Genomic DNA, 23,176 nt, shown 5'->3' with positions numbered 1-23,176 from the left:
TCCATCTCTCTCCCTGCAATCTGTCCTAAATTCAGCTGCATGACTTATCTTTCACCAAAGTCACTGCACCCATACCAGAACCAGTGATCCATCTCTCTCATCTCCTCCTGCTTACACTATTACATCCTGCTCCTCACAGGTCTCCCAGTGATCCATCTCTCTCCCTGCAATCTGTCCTAAATTCAGCTGCATGACTTATCTTTCACCAAAGTCACTGCACCCATACCAGAACCCTTTCCTCTCTCTCATCTCCTCCTCTTACACTATTACATCCTGCTCCTCACAGGTCTCCCAGTGATCCATCTCTCTCCCTGCAATCTGTCCTAAATTCAGCTGCATGACTTATCTTTCACCAAAGTCACTGCACCCATACCAGAACCCTTTCCTCTCTCTCATCTCCTCCTGCTTACACTATTACATCCTGCTCCTCACAGGTCTCCCAGTGATCCATCTCTCTCCCTGCAATCTGTCCTAAATTCAGCTGCACGACTTATCTTTCACCAAAGTCACTGCACCCATACCAGAACCCTTTCCTCTCTCTCATCTCCTCCTCTTACACTATTACATCCCTGCTCCTCACAGGTCTCCCAGTGATCCATCTCTCTCCCTGCAATCTGTCCTAAATTCAGCTGCATGACTTATCTTTCACCAAAGTCACTGCACCCATACCAGAACCCTTTCCTCTCTCTCATCTCCTCCTGCTTACACTATTACTCCCTGCTCCTCACAGGTCTCCCAGTGATCCATCTCTCTCCCTGCAATCTGTCCTAAATTCAGCTGCACGACTTATCTTTCACCAAAGTCACTGCACCCATACCAGAACCCTTTCCTCTCTCTCATCTCCTCCTCTTACACTATTACATCCTGCTCCTCACAGGTCTCCCAGTGATCCATCTCTCTCCCTGCAATCTGTCCTAAATTCAGCTGCACGACTTATCTTTCACCAAAGTCACTGCACCCATACCAGAACCCTTTCCACTCTCTCATCTCCTCCTGCTTACACTATTACATCCTGCTCCTCACAGGTCTCCCAGTGATCCATCTCTCTCCCTGCAATCTGTCCTAAATTCAGCTGCACGACTTATCTTTCACCAAAGTCACTGCACCCATACCAGAACCCTTTCCTCTCTCTCATCTCCTCCTCTTACACTATTACATCCCTGCTCCTCACAGGTCTCCCAGTGATCCATCTCTCTCCCTGCAATCTGTCCTAAATTCAGCTGCATGACTTATCTTTCACCAAAGTCACTGCACCCATACCAGAACCCTTTCCTCTCTCTCATCTCCTCCCTCTTACACTATTACATCCTGCTCCTCACAGGTCTCCCAGTGATCCATCTCTCTCCCTGCAATCTGTCCTAAATTCAGCTGCATGACTTATCTTTCACCAAAGTCACTGCACCCATACCAGAACCCTTTCCTCTCTCTCATCTCCTCCTCTTACACTATTACATCCTGCTCCTCACAGGTCTCCCAGTGATCCATCTCTCTCCCTGCAATCTGTCCTAAATTCAGCTGCATGACTTATCTTTCACCAAAGTCACTGCACCCATACCAGAACCCTTTCCTCTCTCTCATCTCCTCCTCTTACACTATTACATCCTGCTCCTCACAGGTCTCCCAGTGATCCATCTCTCTCCCTGCAATCTGTCCTAAATTCAGCTGCATGACTTATCTTTCACCAAAGTCACTGCACCCATACCAGAACCCTTTCCTCTCTCTCATCTCCTCCTCTTACACTATTACATCCTGCTCCTCACAGGTCTCCCAGTGATCCATCTCTCTCCCTGCAATCTGTCCTAAATTCAGCTGCATGACTTATCTTTCACCAAAGTCACTGCACCCATACCAGAACCCTTTCCTCTCTCTCATCTCCTCCTCTTACACTATTACACCCTGCTCCTCACAGGTCTCCCAGTGATCCATCTCTCTCCCTGCAATCTGTCCTAAATTCAGCTGCACGACTTATCTTTCACCAAAGTCACTGCACCCATACCAGAACCCTTTCCTCTCTCTCATCTCCTCCTGCTTACACTATTACACCCTGCTCCTCACAGGTCTCCCAGTGATCCATCTCTCTCCCTGCAATCTGTCCTAAATTCAGCTGCACGACTTATCTTTCACCAAAGTCACTGCACCCATACCAGAACCCTTTCCACTCTCTCATCTCCTCCTCTTACACTATTACACCCTGCTCCTCACAGGTCTCCCAGTGATCCATCTCTCTCCCTGCAATCTGTCCTAAATTCAGCTGCATGACTTATCTTTCACCAAAGTCACTGCACCCATACCAGAACCCTTTCCTCTCTCTCATCTCCTCCTTCTTACACTATTACATCCTGCTCCTCACAGGTCTCCCAGTGATCCATCTCTCTCCCTGCAATCTGTCCTAAATTCAGCTGCAGGACTTATCTTTCACCAAAGTCACTGCACCCATACCAGAACCCTTTCCTCTCTCTCATCTCCTCCTCTTACACTATTACATCCTGCTCCTCACAGGTCTCCCAGTGATCCATCTCTCTCCCTGCAATCTGTCCTAAATTCAGCTGCACGACTTATCTTTCACCAAAGTCACTGCACCCATACCAGAACCCTTTCCTCTCTCTCATCTCCTCCTCTTACACTATTACATCCTGCTCCTCACAGGTCTCCCAGTGATCCATCTCTCTCCCTGCAATCTGTCCTAAATTCAGCTGCACGACTTATCTTTCACCAAAGTCACTGCACCCATACCAGAACCCTTTCCTCTCTCTCATCTCCTCCTGCTTACACTATTACATCCTGCTCCTCACAGGTCTCCCAGTGATCCATCTCTCTCCCTGCAATCTGTCCTAAATTCAGCTGCATGACTTATCTTTCACCAAAGTCACTGCACCCATACCAGAACCCTTTCCTCTCTCTCATCTCCTCCTGCTTACACTATTACATCCTGCTCCTCACAGGTCTCCCAGTGATCCATCTCTCTCCCTGCAATCTGTCCTAAATTCAGCTGCACGACTTATCTTTCACCAAAGTCACTGCACCCATACCAGAACCCTTTCCTCTCTCTCATCTCCTCCTGCTTACACTATTACATCCCTGCTCCTCACAGGTCTCCCAGTGATCCATCTCTCTCCCTGCAATCTGTCCTAAATTCAGCTGCACGACTTATCTTTCACCAAAGTCACTGCACCCATACCAGAACCCTTTCCATCTCTCTCATCTCCTCCTCTTACACTATTACATCCTGCTCCTCACAGGTCTCCCAGTGATCCATCTCTCTCCCTGCAATCTGTCCTAAATTCAGCTGCATGACTTATCTTTCACCAAAGTCACTGCACCCATACCAGAACCCTTTCCTCTCTCTCATCTCCTCCTCTTACACTATTACATCCTGCTCCTCACAGGTCTCCCAGTGATCCATCTCTCTCCCTGCAATCTGTCCTAAATTCAGCTGCACGACTTATCTTTCACCAAAGTCACTGCACCCATACCAGAACCCTTTCCACTCTCTCATCTCCTCCTGCTTACACTATTACATCCTGCTCCTCACAGGTCTCCCAGTGATCCATCTCTCTCCCTGCAATCTGTCCTAAATTCAGCTGCACGACTTATCTTTCACCAAAGTCACTGCACCCATACCAGAACCCTTTCCTCTCTCTCATCTCCTCCTCTTACACTATTACATCCTGCTCCTCACAGGTCTCCCAGTGATCCATCTCTCTCCCTGCAATCTGTCCTAAATTCAGCTGCATGACTTATCTTTCACCAAAGTCACTGCACCCATACCAGAACCCTTTCCTCTCTCTCATCTCCTCCTGCTTACACTATTACATCCTGCTCCTCACAGGTCTCCCAGTGATCCATCTCTCTCCCTGCAATCTGTCCTAAATTCAGCTGCATGACTTATCTTTCACCAAAGTCACTGCACCCATACCAGAACCCTTTCCTCTCTCTCATCTCCTCCTGCTTACACTATTACATCCTGCTCCTCACAGGTCTCCCAGTGATCCATCTCTCTCCCTGCAATCTGTCCTAAATTCAGCTGCACGACTTATCTTTCACCAAAGTCACTGCACCCATACCAGAACCCTTTCCACTCTCTCATCTCCTCCTGCTTACACTATTACATCCTGCTCCTCACAGGTCTCCCAGTGATCCATCTCTCTCCCTGCAATCTGTCCTAAATTCAGCTGCACGACTTATCTTTCACCAAAGTCACTGCACCCATACCAGAACCCTTTCCTCTCTCTCATCTCCTCCTGCTTACACTATTACATCCTGCTCCTCACAGGTCTCCCAGTGATCCATCTCTCTCCCTGCAATCTGTCCTAAATTCAGCTGCACGACTTATCTTTCACCAAAGTCACTGCACCCATACCAGAACCCTTTCCTACTCTCTCATCTCCTCCTGCTTACACTATTACATCCTGCTCCTCACAGGTCTCCCAGTGATCCATCTCTCTCCCTGCACTCTGTCCTAAATTCAGCTGCACGACTTATCTTTCACCAAAGTCACTGCACCCATACCAGAACCCTTTCCTCTCTCTCATCTCCTCCTGCTTACACTATTACATCCTGCTCCTCACAGGTCTCCCAGTGATCCATCTCTCTCCCTGCAATCTGTCCTAAATTCAGCTGCATGACTTATCTTTCACCAAAGTCACTGCACCCATACCAGAACCCTTTCCTCTCTCTCATCTCCTCCTCTTACACTATTACATCCTGCTCCTCACAGGTCTCCCAGTGATCCATCTCTCTCCCTGCAATCTGTCCTAAATTCAGCTGCATGACTTATCTTTCACCAAAGTCACTGCACCCATACCAGAACCCTTTCCTCTCTCTCATCTCCTCCTCTTACACTATTACATCCTGCTCCTCACAGGTCTCCCAGTGATCCATCTCTCTCCCTGCAATCTGTCCTAAATTCAGCTGCATGACTTATCTTTCACCAAAGTCACTGCACCCATACCAGAACCCTTTCCACTCTCTCATCTCCTCCTCTTACACTATTACATCCTGCTCCTCACAGGTCTCCCAGTGATCCATCTCTCTCCCTGCAATCTGTCCTAAATTCAGCTGCACGACTTATCTTTCACCAAAGTCACTAGCACCCATACCAGAACCCTTTCCACTCTCTCATCTCCTCCTCTTACACTATTACATCCTGCTCCTCACAGGTCTCCCAGTGATCCATCTCTCTCCCTGCAATCTGTCCTAAATTCAGCTGCACGACTTATCTTTCACCAAAGTCACTGCACCCATACCAGAACCCTTTCCTCTCTCTCATCTCCTCCTCTTACACTATTACATCCTGCTCCTCACAGGTCTCCCAGTGATCCATCTCTCTCCCTACAATCTGTCCTAAATTCAGCTGCATGACTTATCTTTCACCAAAGTCACTGCACCCATACCAGAACCCTTTCCTCTCTCTCATCTCCTCCTCTTACACTATTACATCCCTGCTCCTCACAGGTCTCCCAGTGATCCATCTCTCTCCCTGCAATCTGTCCTAAATTCAGCTGCACGACTTATCTTTCACCAAAGTCACTGCACCCATACCAGAACCCTTTCCTCTCTCTCATCTCCTCCTCTTACACTATTACATCCTGCTCCTCACAGGTCTCCCAGTGATCCATCTCTCTCCCTGCAATCTGTCCTAAATTCAGCTGCATGACTTATCTTTCACCAAAGTCACTGCACCCATACCAGAACCCTTTCCTCTCTCTCATCTCCTCCTCTTACACTATTACATCCTGCTCCTCACAGGTCTCCCAGTGATCCATCTCTCTCCCTGCAATCTGTCCTAAATTCAGCTGCATGACTTATCTTTCACCAAAGTCACTGCACCCATACCAGAACCCTTTCCTCTCTCTCATCTCCTCCTCTTACACTATTACACCCTGCTCCTCACAGGTCTCCCAGTGATCCATCTCTCTCCCTGCAATCTGTCCTAAATTCAGCTGCACGACTTATCTTTCACCAAAGTCACTGCACCCATACCAGAACCCTTTCCTCTCTCTCATCTCCTCCTCTTACACTATTACATCCTGCTCCTCACAGGTCTCCCAGTGATCCATCTCTCTCCCTGCAATCTGTCCTAAATTCAGCTGCACGACTTATCTTTCACCAAAGTCACTGCACCCATACCAGAACCCTTTCCTCTCTCTCATCTCCTCCTCTTACACTATTACATCCTGCTCCTCACAGGTCTCCCAGTGATCCATCTCTCTCCCTGCAATCTGTCCTAAATTCAGCTGCACGACTTATCTTTCACCAAAGTCACTGCACCCATACCAGAACCCTTTCCTCTCTCTCATCTCCTCCTGCTTACACTATTACACCCTGCTCCTCACAGGTCTCCCAGTGATCCATCTCTCTCCCTGCCATCTGTCCTAAATTCAGCTGCACGACTTATCTTTCACCAAAGTCACTGCACCCATACCAGAACCCTTTCCACTCTCTCATCTCCTCCTCTTACACTATTACATCCTGCTCCTCACAGGTCTCCCAGTGATCCATCTCTCTCCCTGCAATCTGTCCTAAATTCAGCTGCACGACTTATCTTTCACCAAAGTCACTGCACCCATACCAGAACCCTTTCCTTTCTCTCATCTCCTCCTGCTTACACTATTACATCCTGCTCCTCACAGGTCTCCCAGTGATCCATCTCTCTCACCAAAGTCACTACACCCATACCAGAACCCTTTCCTCTCTCTCATCTCCTCCTCTTACACTATTACATCCTGCTCCTCACAGGTCTCCCAGTGATCCATCTCTCTCCCTGCAATCTGTCCTAAATTCAGCTGCACGACTTATCTTTCACCAAAGTCACTGCACCCATACCAGAACCCTTTCCTCTCTCTCATCTCCTCCTGCTTACACTATTACATCCTGCTCCTCACAGGTCTCCCAGTGATCCATCTCTCTCCCTGCAATCTGTCCTAAATTCAGCTGCACGACTTATCTTTCACCAAAGTCACTGCACCCATACCAGAACCCTTTCCTCTCTCTCATCTCCTCCTCTTACACTATTACATCCTGCTCCTCACAGGTCTCCCAGTGATCCATCTCTCTCCCTGCAATCTGTCCTAAATTCAGCTGCATGACTTATCTTTCACCAAAGTCACTGCACCCATACCAGAACCCTTTCCACTCTCTCATCTCCTCCTCTTACACTATTACCTCCCTGCTCCTCACAGGTCTCCCAGTGATCCATCTCTCTCCCTGCAATCTGTCCTAAATTCAGCTGCACGACTTATCTTTCACCAAAGTCACTGCACCCATACCAGAACCCTTTCCTCTCTCTCATCTCCTCCCTCTTACACTATTACATCCTGCTCCTCACAGGTCTCCCAGTGATCCATCTCTCTCCCTGCAATCTGTCCTAAATTCAGCTGCATGACTTATCTTTCACCAAAGTCACTGCACCCATACCAGAACCCTTTCCACTCTCTCATCTCCTCCTGCTTACACTATTACATCCTGCTCCTCACAGGTCTCCCAGTGATCCATCTCTCTCCCTGCAATCTGTCCTAAATTCAGCTGCACGACTTATCTTTCACCAAAGTCACTGCACCCATACCAGAACCCTTTCCTCTCTCTCATCTCCTCCTCTTACACTATTACATCCTGCTCCTCACAGGTCTCCCAGTGATCCATCTCTCTCCCTGCAATCTGTCCTAAATTCAGCTGCATGACTTATCTTTCACCAAAGTCACTGCACCCATACCAGAACCCTTTCCACTCTCTCATCTCCTCCCTCTTACACTATTACATCCTGCTCCTCACAGGTCTCCCAGTGATCCATCTCTCTCCCTGCAATCTGTCCTAAATTCAGCTGCATGACTTATCTTTCACCAAAGTCACTGCACCCATACCAGAACCCTTTCCACTCTCTCATCTCCTCCTCTTACACTATTACATCCTGCTCCTCACAGGTCTCCCAGTGATCCATCTCTCTCCCTGCAATCTGTCCTAAATTCAGCTGCATGACTTATCTTTCACCAAAGTCACTGCACCCATACCAGAACCCTTTCCTCTCTCTCATCTCCTCCTCTTACACTATTACATCCCTGCTCCTCACAGGCCTCCCAGTGATCCATCTCTCTCCCTGCAATCTGTCCTAAATTCAGCTGCATGACTTATCTTTCACCAAGTCACTGCACCCATACCAGAACCCTTTCCTCTCTCTCATCTCCTCCCTCTTACACTATTACATCCTGCTCCTCACAGGTCTCCCAGTGATCCATCTCTCTCCCTGCAATCTGTCCTAAATTCAGCTGCACGACTTATCTTTCACCAAAGTCACTGCACCCATACCAGAACCCTTTCCTCTCTCTCATCTCCTCCTCTTACACTATTACATCCTGCTCCTCACAGGTCTCCCAGTGATCCATCTCTCTCCCTGCAATCTGTCCTAAATTCAGCTGCATGACTTATCTTTCACCAAAGTCACTGCACCCATACCAGAACCCTTTCCTCTCTCTCATCTCCTCCTGCTTACACTATTACATCCTGCTCCTCACAGGTCTCCCAGTGATCCATCTCTCTCCCTGCAATCTGTCCTAAATTCAGCTGCATGACTTATCTTTCACCAAAGTCACTGCACCCATACCAGAACCCTTTCCTCTCTCTCATCTCCTCCTGCTTACACTATTACACTCCTGCTCCTCACAGGTCTCCCAGTGATCCATCTCTCTCCCTGCAATCTGTCCTAAATTCAGCTGCACGACTTATCTTTCACCAAAGTCACTGCACCCATACCAGAACCCTTTCCTCTCTCTCATCTCCTCCTCTTACACTATTACATCCTGCTCCTCACAGGTCTCCCAGTGATCCATCTCTCTCCCTGCAATCTGTCCTAAATTCAGCTGCACGACTTATCTTTCACCAAAGTCACTGCACCCATACCAGAACCCTTTCCTCTCTCTCATCTCCTCCCTCTTACACTATTACATCCTGCTCCTCACAGGTCTCCCAGTGATCCATCTCTCTCCCTGCAATCTGTCCTAAATTCAGCTGCATGACTTATCTTTCACCAAAGTCACTGCACCCATACCAGAACCCTTTCCTCTCTCTCATCTCCTCCTGCTTACACTATTACATCCTGCTCCTCACAGGTCTCCCAGTGATCCATCTCTCTCCCTGCAATCTGTCCTAAATTCAGCTGCATGACTTATCTTTCACCAAAGTCACTGCACCCATACCAGAACCCTTTCCTCTCTCTCATCTCCTCCTCTTACACTATTACATCCTGCTCCTCACAGGTCTCCCAGTGATCCATCTCTCTCCCTGCAATCTGTCCTAAATTCAGCTGCATGACTTATCTTTCACCAAAGTCACTGCACCCATACCAGAACCCTTTCCCTCTCTCATCTCCTCCCTCTTACACTATTACACCCTGCTCCTCACAGGTCTCCCAGTGATCCATCTCTCTCCCTGCAATCTGTCCTAAATTCAGCTGCATGACTTATCTTTCACCAAAGTCACTGCACCCATACCAGAACCCTTTCCTCTCTCTCATCTCCTCCCTCTTACACTATTACATCCTGCTCCTCACAGGTCTCCCAGTGATCCATCTCTCTCCCTGCAATCTGTCCTAAATTCAGCTGCACGACTTATCTTTCACCAAAGTCACTGCACCCATACCAGAACCCTTTCCTCTCTCTCATCTCCTCCTCTTACACTATTACATCCTGCTCCTCACAGGTCTCCCAGTGATCCATCTCTCTCCCTGCAATCTGTCCTAAATTCAGCTGCATGACTTATCTTTCACCAATGTCACTGCACCCATACCAGAACCCTTTCCTCTCTCTCATCTCCTCCTGCTTACACTATTACATCCTGCTCCTCACAGGTCTCCCAGTGATCCATCTCTCTCCCTGCAATCTGTCCTAAATTCAGCTGCACGACTTATCTTTCACCAAAGTCACTGCACCCATACCAGAACCCTTTCCTCTCTCTCATCTCCTCCCTCTTACACTATTACATCCTGCTCCTCACAGGTCTCCCAGTGATCCATCTCTCTCCCTGCAATCTGTCCTAAATTCAGCTGCATGACTTATCTTTCACCAAAGTCACTGCACCCATACCAGAACCCTTTCCTCTCTCTCATCTCCTCCTCTTACACTATTACATCCTGCTCCTCACAGGTCTCCCAGTGATCCATCTCTCTCCCTGCAATCTGTCCTAAATTCAGCTGCATGACTTATCTTTCACCAAAGTCACTGCACCCATACCAGAACCCTTTCCTCTCTCTCATCTCCTCCTCTTACACTATTACATCCTGCTCCTCACAGGTCTCCCAGTGATCCATCTCTCTCCCTGCAATCTGTCCTAAATTCAGCTGCACGACTTATCTTTCACCAAAGTCACTGCACCCATACCAGAACCCTTTCCACTCTCTCATCTCCTCCTGCTTACACTATTACATCCCTGCTCCTCACAGGTCTCCCAGTGATCCATCTCTCTCCCTGCAATCTGTCCTAAATTCAGCTGCATGACTTATCTTTCACCAAAGTCACTGCACCCATACCAGAACCCTTTCCTCTCTCTCATCTCCTCCTCTTACACTATTACACCCTGCTCCTCACAGGTCTCCCAGTGATCCATCTCTCTCCCTGCAATCTGTCCTAAATTCAGCTGCATGACTTATCTTTCACCAAAGTCACTGCACCCATACCAGAACCCTTTCCTCTCTCTCATCTCCTCCTCTTACACTATTACATCCTGCTCCTCACAGGTCTCCCAGTGATCCATCTCTCTCCCTGCAATCTGTCCTAAATTCAGCTGCACGACTTATCTTTCACCAAAGTCACTACACCCATACCAGAACCCTTTCCTCTCTCTCATCTCCTCCTCTTACACTATTACATCCTGCTCCTCACAGGTCTCCCAGTGATCCATCTCTCTCCCTGCAATCTGTCCTAAATTCAGCTGCATGACTTATCTTTCACCAAAGTCACTGCACCCATACCAGAACCCTTTCCTCTCTCTCATCTCCTCCTGCTTACACTATTACATCCTGCTCCTCACAGGTCTCCCAGTGATCCATCTCTCTCCCTGCAATCTGTCCTAAATTCAGCTGCATGACTTATCTTTCACCAAAGTCACTGCACCCATACCAGAACCCTTTCCTCTCTCTCATCTCCTCCCTCTTACACTATTACATCCTGCTCCTCACAGGTCTCCCAGTGATCCATCTCTCTCCCTGCAATCTGTCCTAAATTCAGCTGCATGACTTATCTTTCACCAAAGTCACTACACCCATACCAGAACCCTTTCCTCTCTCTCATCTCCTCCCTCTTACACTATTACATCCTGCTCCTCACAGGTCTCCCAGTGATCCATCTCTCTCCCTGCAATCTGTCCTAAATTCAGCTGCATGACTTATCTTTCACCAAAGTCACTGCACCCATACCAGAACCCTTTCCACTCTCTCATCTCCTCCTCTTACACTATTACATCCCTGCTCCTCACAGGTCTCCCAGTGATCCATCTCTCTCCCTGCAATCTGTCCTAAATTCAGCTGCATGACTTATCTTTCACCAAAGTCACTGCACCCATACCAGAACCCTTTCCTCTCTCTCATCTCCTCCTCTTACACTATTACATCCTGCTCCTCACAGGTCTCCCAGTGATCCATCTCTCTCCCTGCAATCTGTCCTAAATTCAGCTGCACGACTTATCTTTCACCAAAGTCACTGCACCCATACCAGAACCCTTTCCTCTCTCTCATCTCCTCCTCTTACACTATTACATCCTGCTCCTCACAGGTCTCCCAGTGATCCATCTCTCTCCCTGCAATCTGTCCTAAATTCAGCTGCATGACTTATCTTTCACCAAAGTCACTGCACCCATACCAGAACCCTTTCCTCTCTCTCATCTCCTCCTCTTACACTATTACATCCTGCTCCTCACAGGTCTCCCAGTGATCCATCTCTCTCCCTGCAATCTGTCCTAAATTCAGCTGCACGACTTATCTTTCACCAAAGTCACTGCACCCATACCAGGACCCTTTCCTCTCTCTCATCTCCTCCTCTTACACTATTACATCCTGCTCCTCACAGGTCTCCCAGTGATCCATCTCTCTCCCTGCAATCTGTCCTAAATTCAGCTGCACGACTTATCTTTCACCAAAGTCACTGCACCCATACCAGGACCCTTTCCACTCTCTCATCTCCTCCTCTTACACTATTACATCCTGCTCCTCACAGGTCTCCCAGTGATCCATCTCTCTCCCTGCAATCTGTCCTAAATTCAGCTGCATGACTTATCTTTCACCAAAGTCACTGCACCCATACCAGAACCCTTTCCTCTCTCTCATCTCCTCCTCTTACACTATTACATCCTGCTCCTCACAGGTCTCCCAGTGATCCATCTCTCTCCCTGCAATCTGTCCTAAATTCAGCTGCATGACTTATCTTTCACCAAAGTCACTGCACCCATACCAGAACCCTTTCCTCTCTCTCATCTCCTCCTGCTTACACTATTACATCCTGCTCCTCACAGGTCTCCCAGTGATCCATCTCTCTCCTCCTGCAATCTGTCCTAAATTCAGCTGCATGACTTATCTTTCACCAAAGTCACTGCACCCATACCAGAACCCTTTCCACTCTCTCATCTCCTCCTCTTACACTATTACACCCTGCTCCTCACAGGTCTCCCAGTGATCCATCTCTCTCCCTGCAATCTGTCCTAAATTCAGCTGCATGACTTATCTTTCACCAAAGTCACTGCACCCATACCAGAACCCTTTCCTCTCTCTCATCTCCTCCTCTTACACTATTACATCCTGCTCCTCACAGGTCTCCCAGTGATCCATCTCTCTCCCTGCAATCTGTCCTAAATTCAGCTGCACGACTTATCTTATCACCAAAGTCACTGCATCCCATACCAGAACCCTTTCCTCTCTCTCATCTCCTCCTCTTACACTATTACATCCTGCTCCTCACAGGTCTCCCAGTGATCCATCTCTCTCCCTGCAATCTGTCCTAAATTCAGCTGCATGACTTATCTTTCACCAAAGTCACTGCACCCATACCAGAACCCTTTCCTCTCTCTCATCTCCTCCTCTTACACTATTACATCCTGCTCCTCACAGGTCTCCCAGTGATCCATCTCTCTCCCTGCAATCTGTCCTAAATTCAGCTGCACGACTTATCTATCACCAAAGTCACTGCACCCATACCAGAACCCTTTCCTCTCTCTCATCTCCTCCTCTTACACTATTACATCCTGCTCCTCACAGGTCTCCCAGTGATCCATCTCTCTCCCTGCAATCTGTCCTAAATTCAGCTGCACGACTTATCTTATCCCCAAAGTCACTGCACCCATACCAGAACCCTTTCCTCTCTCTCATCTCCTCCTCTTACACTATTACATCCTGCTCCTCACAGGTCTCCCAGTGATCCATCTCTCTCCCTGCAATCTGTCCTAAATTCAGCTGCATGACTTATCTTTCACCAAAGTCACTGCACCCATACCAGAACCCTTTCCTCTCTCTCATCTCCTCCTGCTTACACTATTACATCCTGCTCCTCACAGGTCTCCCAGTGATCCATCTCTCTCCCTGCAATCTGTCCTAAATTCAGCTGCATGACTTATCTTTCACCAAAGTCACTGCACCCATACCAGAACCCTTTCCTCTCTCTCATCTCCTCCCTCTTACACTATTACATCCTGCTCCTCACAGGTCTCCCAGTGATCCATCTCTCTCCCTGCAATCTGTCCTAAATTCAGCTGCATGACTTATCTTTCACCAAAGTCACTGCACCCATACCAGAACCCTTTCCTCTCTCTCATCTCCTCCTGCTTACACTATTACATCCTGCTCCTCACAGGTCTCCCAGTGATCCATCTCTCTCCCTGCAATCTGTCCTAAATTCAGCTGCATGACTTATCTTTCACCAAAGTCACTGCACCCATACCAGAACCCTTTCCTCTCTCTCATCTCCTCCTGCTTACACTATTACATCCTGCTCCTCACAGGTCTCCCAGTGATCCATCTCTCTCCCTGCAATCTGTCCTAAATTCAGCTGCACGACTTATCTTTCACCAAAGTCACTACACTCACATAGCCCCTCTTCTGAAGTCACCGCATTGGCTCCCTATCCACTCCCTCATACAATTCAATCTCCTCTTTATCACTTACAAATGCCTTCACTGTGCAGCACCTCACTACCCCTCCTCGTTCATAAGTCACTCCTATCTGTGCCCTTCACCTCTGCTGCCAGCTCCAGGCTCTGTGCTTTCCACCTGGCAGCTCCGGGTGCTGGAATTGTCTTCCTGATCTGATGCATCATGAGCCCTCTCTCGCCATGTTTAAATCCCACCTAAAGTTCCACCTTTTGAGGTCCTTTTAAATATTAGACCTGGTTGTCTGCTTTTAGCCTCATTAACAAACGTCCTTTTCTTTTCTTTTAATCATTGTCTTGCCTTATGAAATGCCCCAAGTCTCTGGTCCTGTATGTTTGCCTTGTTAGGTGGTAAGCTCTCTAGAGCAGGGACTGTCTTTTTGTATGTTTATGCAGCACTGCATATGTCGTATATAGCGCTACAGAAATGTTCTGTAGTGTTAGTGAGCTCATCTCTCTCACAGCTGAGCTCATTCCAGCAGGGCATTAAGGCCCCCGTCCTGACTGCATTACTCAGGATCAGCCTGGCTCACTCCTTTTTCTTTCCAGCCCTTTCTTGATCAGATGCACGGGTATTCTGCTTACTGCCTTCCTGCCTGGGTCCCGCAGTTCCTGCACGTGAATCCTGCCTGGTGTGGGGACCGGGGATCAGCACAGCGGAGGCAGCGGCCCCTGACTTTACTTAATAGGCAGGGGAAAGCTTTCAGGAGCTTCAAGGACTTGAAATATCTTCTGGGGGATTGATTAGCAAACGTTAAGCCTTCTGACTCTGCCTGTGCAGCCTGGCAGGTTCATTGCCCCTGGGAGCCCTCTCTGCATTTTCTCCCTCCTCTGGAAGTTCTGTTTTGGGGGATGGATTGCGTTGCCTTGGTGGAGCTGCTGCTGCTGCTGCCGCTGCTGTTTCTGGGGCCCACGCTTCCTGTCTCTCTGCTCTGCTATTTTCTCACTGAGGTTTTGGCTTTGAGGTCTGGGTGTGCTCTGCATTTTGCGGCTGCCGAGCCTGGAAGAGCAACAAACTCCTCTCTCCGCCCGAGGAGGGAGCCGCTGGGGGAATCTTGCAGCTCAGATTCAGCCCTGTTCTCCCAAGATTGCATTTCCCTGGACGCAGAGGGCACAAAACACCCACTTACTGCTTGATTAAATCACGTCCTCTTGGGGTCTCACTTTTCACCCTCATACACTCTTTTTAGGCATTAAGATGGGCACCATCAATGTGGTACATTAGAGAGGAGGAGGTTCTGATGACAAACAGCACAGCGTCAGCAACCAATATGGAAGGGTGGGGGTGAGGCAGTAGGAGGAAATTCCAAAACCTTTAAATAATACAAATCTCCCATCTAGAACTAAATGTACATGAAATGATAAAGCAGACAGCGATGGGGGCTCAGAGGTTAGGACAGTGCCCTGTAAAGCAGGGAATCCTGCCTCTCTCACTTCCCCTGCTATTGCCTCTGCTACAAACTCAGGGCCTCAGACACAGAAGGGGAGAAAAGCCTTTAGTAAATCAGGCCCTTTGATTGTAAGCTCTCTGGGGCAGGAACTACCTACTTCATCTGAATCGTAATGTGCCTTGAGCTCAGATTTGGAAAAGGCGAGTAATTAAATCCAATTCAATGTTAATTCACGAGGCAGGCAGAACTGAGAATTATCCAATTTAAAAAAGCATGTTGCATTAAGGGTAAAGTTCAAAGCTTCATACAGAGGGACCTACCGGTACTGTGCTGTTTCCCACCAATTGATTCAGAAGCAGAAGGAGATGAGCAGGGGGGAAGGCACTGCAAATAAACCCAGCGAGTAACACGCTGGGCAGCAGAGTTTTATTAAAACAGGAGAGCGTGGACTGTGGAAAGCAGATTTCTCCCAGGACTAGCAGGATGGCAGGCCTCACACATGGGTGACATCATCGGATGGAGCCCAGCTCGGAACTTTGATCTCAGAGATTCTAGAACTCTCAACCATGCCCTACTGAGCATGTGCAGCTGCAGTCATCACCCCGCCCCCTAGGCAGAGGCCCTCAGTCTCTTTTTTTCCACGGAGCTGTGTGGTCACGGCATTCAGCTGGAGCTGGAGCTGGTTTTCTATTTATATTTTTTTTAACCTTACAGTAGTTTCATTTTTCTGGCTTTCTTTTTCTTTTTCTCTTCCTTTCAACTCTCTGCCAGCTGCAGGACGAGTCTTAGTCGCTGTGTAGCGTGGCAGAGTCTATTTCTATCCCTTATTTAATAAATAAATTTGCAGCTTAGTACCTGTGTCCTCTCCCTGCTCTGTCTGTTTTCTATCTGCATTGGCATTTAACTTGCCAATGCAGGTGCTAGCAGGACTGACAGAATGTAGTCCGTGGATGATCCATGTAGGCCACTAAGCCTGAGGACTCACCTGAATTCCTCCCAAGCAGGAGTTCCACGTCATTTCACCAATCAATTTGCATTGATAGAGGCTCGGACAGAGAAGGGATCGAGGACTGCACCGTTTTCCTGTGGGGGGAGAGCTCATCCTTCAGGTTCAACAGATAATTTTAATGATAGGTTAGGAAATTACTTGTAATGGGTCTGAAAAACCCTGGGTGTATACCATCTGGTCCAGGTGATTTGCTACTCTTCAGTTTGTCAATTTGGCCTACCACATCTTCCAAGTTCACTGTGATTTGGTTTAGTTTATCTGACTCATCACCCTTGAAAACTTTTTCTGGAACTGGTATCTCTCCAACATCCTCATCAGTAAACAGTGAAGCAAAGAATTAATTTACTCTTTCAGCAATATCCTTATGTTTCCTAAGTGCCCTTTTAACCCCTCAACAATCTAATAGTCCAACTGACTCCCATGCAGGCTTTCTGCTTTGGATATATTTTAAAAAGTTTTTACTGTGAGAGTTTGCCTCTATGGCCAACTTCTTTTCAAATTCTCTCTTTGCTTGTCTTACATTTAACTTGCCAATGCTTGTGCTTTTTCCTATTTTTTTCAGATGGATCCTTCCTCCAATTTTTGAAGGAAGATCTTTTGGCTAAAATAGGCCCTTTCACTTCTTAGCCATGCAGGAAATTGTTTGGCCTTTCATAATGCATGGAATACATCTGGACTGTGCTTTAACAATGACCACGCCTGTTGCAGACTTTTAACCTTTTGAAAGTTTAGTGCTAGAGCCATGGATTTACTTACTGCCCCCTCTTCCTGTCATTAATTCAAATTTTGTCCAGGTGGACGGTAGTATACTCCTATCACTATACTCTTCCCCAACACGCAAGGGATTTCTAGCCTGCCGCATCTCATTTTGTTTAATTTTCAATAATCTTTGCCTTAAGTACTAGATCAATCATTAATATGTACTAGAAGATATCACTTAATAAATATTAATGCCTGTCTATGAATACCTCCTCTGTAACCATTGTTTGTCTGTGGAGTAATAACTAAGAATGTCACTTTGTAAACCGTTGTCATCTATACATGGAACAACGGTATATAAAATGTATAAATAAATAAATAAATTTTATGAGACTAAATGTTATGCATTTAGTCTCATGCAGGATGTTTATTCTGTTGGACTCTATGCCATCCCGGACATAAAGCGCCACACCTCCTCCCAAGTGCTCCTCTCTGTCATTGCGATATCATTTGTACCCCAGTATAGCACTGTCCCATTGGTTATCCTCCTTCCACCATGTCTCTGAGATGCCAATTAAGTCTATGTCATCATTCACTGCTATTCATTCTAATTCTGCCATCTTACTTCTTAGACTTCTGGCATTAGCATACAAACATTTCAAAGTGTGCTTTTTGTTTGTATTTCCATTCTGCTTTTTAATTGATAAGGATAAGTTAGAATTTTTTAGCTCAGGTGAGTTTTTAGTTACAGGCACTTGGACTACTTTTCTAATTATTGGAACCTCACTGTCGGGATGCCCTAATTCTAATGCATCATTAGCATCCTTTAAAGATACCTCTCTCCGAACCATGCGCTGCTGAGCGACTGTCGGCTTTCCCCTTTGTTCTAGTTTAAAAGCTGCTCTATCTCCTTTTTAAAGGTTAGCGTCAGCAGTCTGGTTCCACCCTGGTTAAGGTGGAGCCCATCCCTTCGGAAGAGACTTTCCCCTTCCCCAAAAGGTTCCCCAGTTCCTAACAAAACTGAATCCCTCTTCCTTGCACCATCGTCTCATCCACGCATTGAGCATCTGGAGCTCTACCTGCCTCTGGTGACCTGCGCGTGGAACAGGGAGCATTTCAGAGAATGCTACCCTGGAGGTTCTGGATTTAAGCTTTCTACCTAAGAGCCTAAATTTGGCTTCCAGAACCTCCCTCCCACATTTTCCTATGTCGTTGGTGCCCACGTGTACCACGACAGCCGGCTCCTCCCCAGCACTGTCTAAAATCCTATCTAGGTGACGCGTGAGGTCCGCCACCTTCGCACCAGGTAGGCATGTTACCAGGCGATCCTCACGCCCACCCGCCACCCAGCTATCTACATTCCTAATAATCGAATCACCAACTATGACGGCCGACCTAACCCTTCCCTCCTGGGCAGTAGGCCTTGGGGAGATATCCTCGGTGCGAAAGGATAATGCATCACCTGGAGAGCAGGTCCTTGCTACAGGATCCTTTCCTGCTGCACCTGGTTGGTGCTCTCCCATCATGAGACCTTCTTCCTCCAAGGTAGCACCAGGGCTGCCAGTCTGAAGTTGGGACTTGACTACTATGTCCCTGAAGGTCTCATCTATATACCTCTCTGTCTGCCTCAGCTCCTCCAGGTCTGCCACTCTAGCCTCCAGAGATCGGACTCGTTCCCTGAGAGCCAGGAGCTCTTTTCTTATGTTTTTTTGCAAATGTTTGAATATGAGTTCACTTTTTCAAAAACCCTCAGAACATAAGAAATTGCCCTGCTGGGTCAGACCAAAGGTCCATCAAGCCCAGCATCCTGAGAGTCCTTGTGAAATCTGACCAGTCCGGCCGCCTCAGGAATAAGAGAAAGGGAGGTGCGCGCCGTCGGGGGAAAGCAGGCACACGAAATAAGTGAACGTTAAAACAAGTGGCAAGCACCCGGGGGCATCAGCGGCCTGGCAGAAGGGCAGTATCCATTCCAGCCTCCCGATCCCAGGAGGGAGAGACGGCCTCGGGGGTCTCTTATTCTGCATCGGTCAGAGTTAGGAGAGAATTCGTTTTCTGTAGGTGTAGAGGGCATTGCTCTGACCCCGTCTCTCCTCCATCCACCCCGGCACGGAGAGGGACCTGAGCCCGTGCAGTCTTACTCTGTGTCTGCCCCAGACAGATGCCCTCACGTCAGAGAGGGCTTTTAAAGCCATATTATCCATATTTTTTGTAAAAACCCAAATCGGACCTTTTTATCTAAAGAACGCTTCCTCTTGCCTTTGAGGGGATGTGAAATGTCCTTGCTGGGGGAGGGTGAGCTGCTGTCAAGCCCCCGCACCCCCTCACTGCAGCCGCTTCCCTTCTGGGCAGGGACCCGCGGAACCAGCCCTGGAGGACCTGAAGGCGGGGGAAGCTCTGGGTTGTGGCTTTTGACCCTCGGTGCTGGCCGGTCCCTCAGGTCCACTGCCCCCGAGCCCTGCTGGTAAAGCCGGGGGAAGCAGCCTCCTTGGGGAGGGCATTTCCTGCTGGGACAGAGGGCGGGGAGGGCGCTGCAGCCGTGCCCGGGTCCTCGTGTCCCCGCCTCGCAGGAAGGTGGGTGCGGAGCTCATTCAGGCATCGGGCAAAGGGAAGGCTGCCTGGGGGTCCTCTCTCTTATTATTTCACCAAATCCTCGGACTGGGCTTCGGGCTTTATATTCCGTGCATTTTATTTCAGGGGGGGGGGGATTTACATGGGGGCACGAGAAATGTGCAGAGTGCCTGCTCCCCCCACTCCCCACGCCAAATGACCTGCACTCCTCACCCACTTCTGAAGGAGGAGGAGAAAGCCGCACATCTCTGGGAATAACACAATGCAAACGCAATTTAATGTGCTGAAGAGCGCAGACTTTTCCACAAGCCCCCAGGCTTGGCAGTGCGATCGCTGCAAACCCTGCACTGAGGAGGAGGCTGGGAGCAGAGGGGCCCCGGGGGTCCCCCTGACGTGAGGAGGCTGGGAGCAGAGGGGCCCCCGGGGGTCCCCCTGACTCACTGAGGTGAGGAGGAGGCTGGGAGCAGAGGGACCCCCTAGGGGAGGAGGGTCCCTCTGCTCCCAGCCTCCTCCTCACCTCAGTAATTCAGGGGGACCCCGGGGGCCCCTCTGCTCCCAGCCTCCTCCTCACCTCAGTAATTCAGGGGGACCCCGGGGGCCCCTCTGCTCCCAGCCTCCTCCTCAGCTCAATAAGTCAGGGGGACCCCCGGTGGCCCCTCTGCTCCCAGCCTCCTCCTCACCTCAGTAATTCAGGGGGACCCCCGGGGGCCCCTCTGCTCCCAGCCTCCTCCTCACCTCAGTAATTCAGGGGGACCCCGGGAGCCCCTCTGCTCCCAGCCTCCTCCTCACCTCAGTAATTCAGGGGGACCCCCAGGGCCCCTCTGCTCCCAGCCTTCTCCTCACCTCAGTAATTCAGGGGGACCCCGGGGGCCCCTCTGCTCCCAGCCTCCTCCTCACCTCAGTAATTCAGGGGGACCCCCGGGGCCCCTCTGCTCCCAGCCTCCTCCTCAGCTCAGTGAGTCAGGGGGACCCCCGGTGGCCCCTCTGCTCCCAGTCTCCTCCTCACCTCAGTAAGTCAGGGGGACCCCCGGGGCCCCTCTGCTCCCAGCCTCCTCCTCACCTCAGTAATTCAGGGGGTCCCCTGGGGGACCCTCTGCTCCCAGTCTCCTCCTCACCTCAGTAATTCAGGGGGACCCCGGGGCCCCTCTGCTCCCAGCCTCCTCCTCACCTCAGTAATTCAGGGGGACCCCCGGGGCCCCTCTGCTCCCAGTCTCCTCCTCACCTCAGTAAGTCAGGGGGACCCCCGGGGCCCCTCTGCTCCCAGCCTCCTCCTCACCTCAGTAATTCAGGGGGTCCCCTGGGGGCCCCTCTGCTCCCAGTCTCCTCCTCACCTCAGTAATTCAGGGGGACCCCGGGGCCCCTCTGCTCCCAGCCTCCTCCTCACCTCAGTAATTCAGGGGGACCCCCGGGGCCCCTCTGCTCCCAGTCTCCTCCTCACCTCAGTAATTCAGGGGGACCCCCGGGGCCCCTCTGCTCCCAGTCTCCTCCTCACCTCAGTAATTCAGGGGGACCCCGGGGCCCCTCTGCTCCCAGCCTCCTCCTCACCTCAGTAATTCAGGGGGACCCCCGGGGCCCCTCTGCTCCCAGTCTCCTCCTCTCACCTCAGTATAAGGTGAACATTATTCCCAAACGTCCTGGGTCCACTCTGGGCCAATGTGTCAGTACCAGCCAGATGTTACGATTTTTAGGCATGGGGTGCAATTGTTTCCGTTTAGGTAAATCCTGTAATACTCCAGGTAAATGGGAATAAACCAGAATTACCCCGCCTTACGGAGGTGAGGAGGAGGCTCTTCCCTGGGGTCCCCCACAGGGGGTCCTTAAAATTAGAAACTGGGAAGCTCCTACAACTGTGGCTGTGAGCAAGGCGGTGGGGACATCCCCTGCTCGACATAGGGCGCCCACCACAGCGCTGCTGCGGCAGAGAGCGTTATAGACGGGGAGCTACACTGAGGCGCAAGCGCCGGACGAGAGACTGTGAGGGAGCCCGAGATTAGGTTACTGAATTGGGGGCTTTGAATTCCCCAATTAGGAGCGCGAGGGACTCCTGCCTCCCTGCTGGAGGCTGCTAAGTCTTGCTCTGATCCTCCCTCCTTCAGGCTCGGGACTCCTACCCCAGACCTTACCCCGGTCCTGGGTGAATCGGAGCCTTCCCCTTCCTGAGATCCCCGGGGCTTGGCCACACTGAGAAGCCCGGGTAAGGAGGAGGGGGCAGCGCTCTGGAAGCACCAAATCCTATTCTCTGCCCCCCTCAGCCCCGCTTACCTTCAAATGGCTTGGCTTAACTTTTCTCTCCTACCAGGAAGATGTTTGCACAGTAGATTCCAGCGTTTTCCCAAAAAGAAATGTTTCAACTCCCAGTCATAGCAAACTTGGACGAGAAAAGAGGGCACTGGGGCTGGGAGAGCTCGGAGGATGTGCAGGGGTCTGGGGCAGGGCGCAGTCCCCAGGTTCACAGGCAGCTCCTGCTGGTCCTGGCAGGGAGCCCTGAGCCGGGCTGCCCGGGGCACAGATCCTGAGGCTGAGCTGCTATGGGGAAGCAGGGAAGGCGCCACCAAAGTCTGGGGCTCAGGCTAGGCGTCTGGCTCTGGGGTCCTGGCTCCAGACTGGGGCAGCAGGGCAGTCCTGGATGCTGGGTGTCTGTCTCCGGCAGTGGGACAGCAGGGCAGTCCTGGATGCTGGGTGTCTGTCTCCGGCAGTGGGACAGCAGGGCACTCCTGGATGCTGGGTGTCTGTCTCCGGCAGTGGCACAGCAGGGAAGTCCTGGATGCTGGGTGTCTGTCTCCGGCAGTGGCACAGCAGGGCAGTCCTGGATGCTGGGTGCCTGAGTCTGGGATCCTTTTTCCAGCAGTGGCACAGCAGGGCAGTCCTGGATGCTGGGTGTCTGTCTCCGGGGGTGGGACAGCAGGGCACTCCTGGATGCTGGGTGTCTCTCTGGGACTGTCTTTCTTGCTGTTTGATAACAGAGTGGATTAGAGCTGAATGTCAGCAGAAAAGCACAGAGCATCCCTCCCCTTCTCCCAGGGCACTGGGACCGGCCCACCAGTCAGAGGCTGGCAGAGCTCCTCACTTTCTGAATGGAAAGCAGGCCCCTCCCACTAGTACTATAAAGACAGAGAGTGCCCCACCCCCACTCCTTCAGCCTGCCAAAGCCAGGAGACTGGAGCAGTGCCTGCAGGGCCAGAAGGGCAAGCAGAGAAAAGAGACAGGCAGGCTGAAGGAAGAGACAGCTCTAGAGATGGACAGGCACAGGCAGAGGGAGGTGACAGACAGGCAGATGAAGAATGGGCAGATGCTATAGGGGATTAAGAGATGCTGTGGGAAATAGATACGGGGCTTTATTCAGTAAAGACTTTTACTCACGCTGTGCCTCTGGTATAACGTGGGGGGGCCGT

The 23,176-nt window shown here is 50.1% G+C and overlaps 1 protein-coding gene across 3 annotated transcripts in view; it reads right to left on the bottom strand.

Moving 5' to 3' along the window:
• NDNF (neuron derived neurotrophic factor) overlaps window positions 1-22,696 on the bottom strand; it is an 80,392-nt gene extending 57,696 nt beyond the window's left edge. The window contains exon 1 of one of the 3 annotated variants that reach the window (XM_029596961.1): window positions 22,047-22,696. The gene's annotated coding sequence lies outside the window, so the exon portion shown is untranslated. Of the gene's footprint in view, window positions 1-15,828; window positions 16,097-16,493; window positions 16,613-22,046 lie in introns of those variants that run through there. The other 2 variants (XM_029597456.1, XM_029596333.1) reach the window with 2 other exon arrangements.
• Window positions 22,697-23,176: the final 480 nt, after the last annotated feature.

Source organism: Rhinatrema bivittatum, chromosome 1, assembly GCF_901001135.1.
Source record: "Rhinatrema bivittatum chromosome 1, aRhiBiv1.1, whole genome shotgun sequence".
NCBI lineage: Eukaryota > Metazoa > Chordata > Amphibia > Gymnophiona > Rhinatrematidae > Rhinatrema > Rhinatrema bivittatum.
Note: the sequence above shows the minus strand (reverse complement) of the source record. Positions and strands in the feature narration are given on the sequence as shown.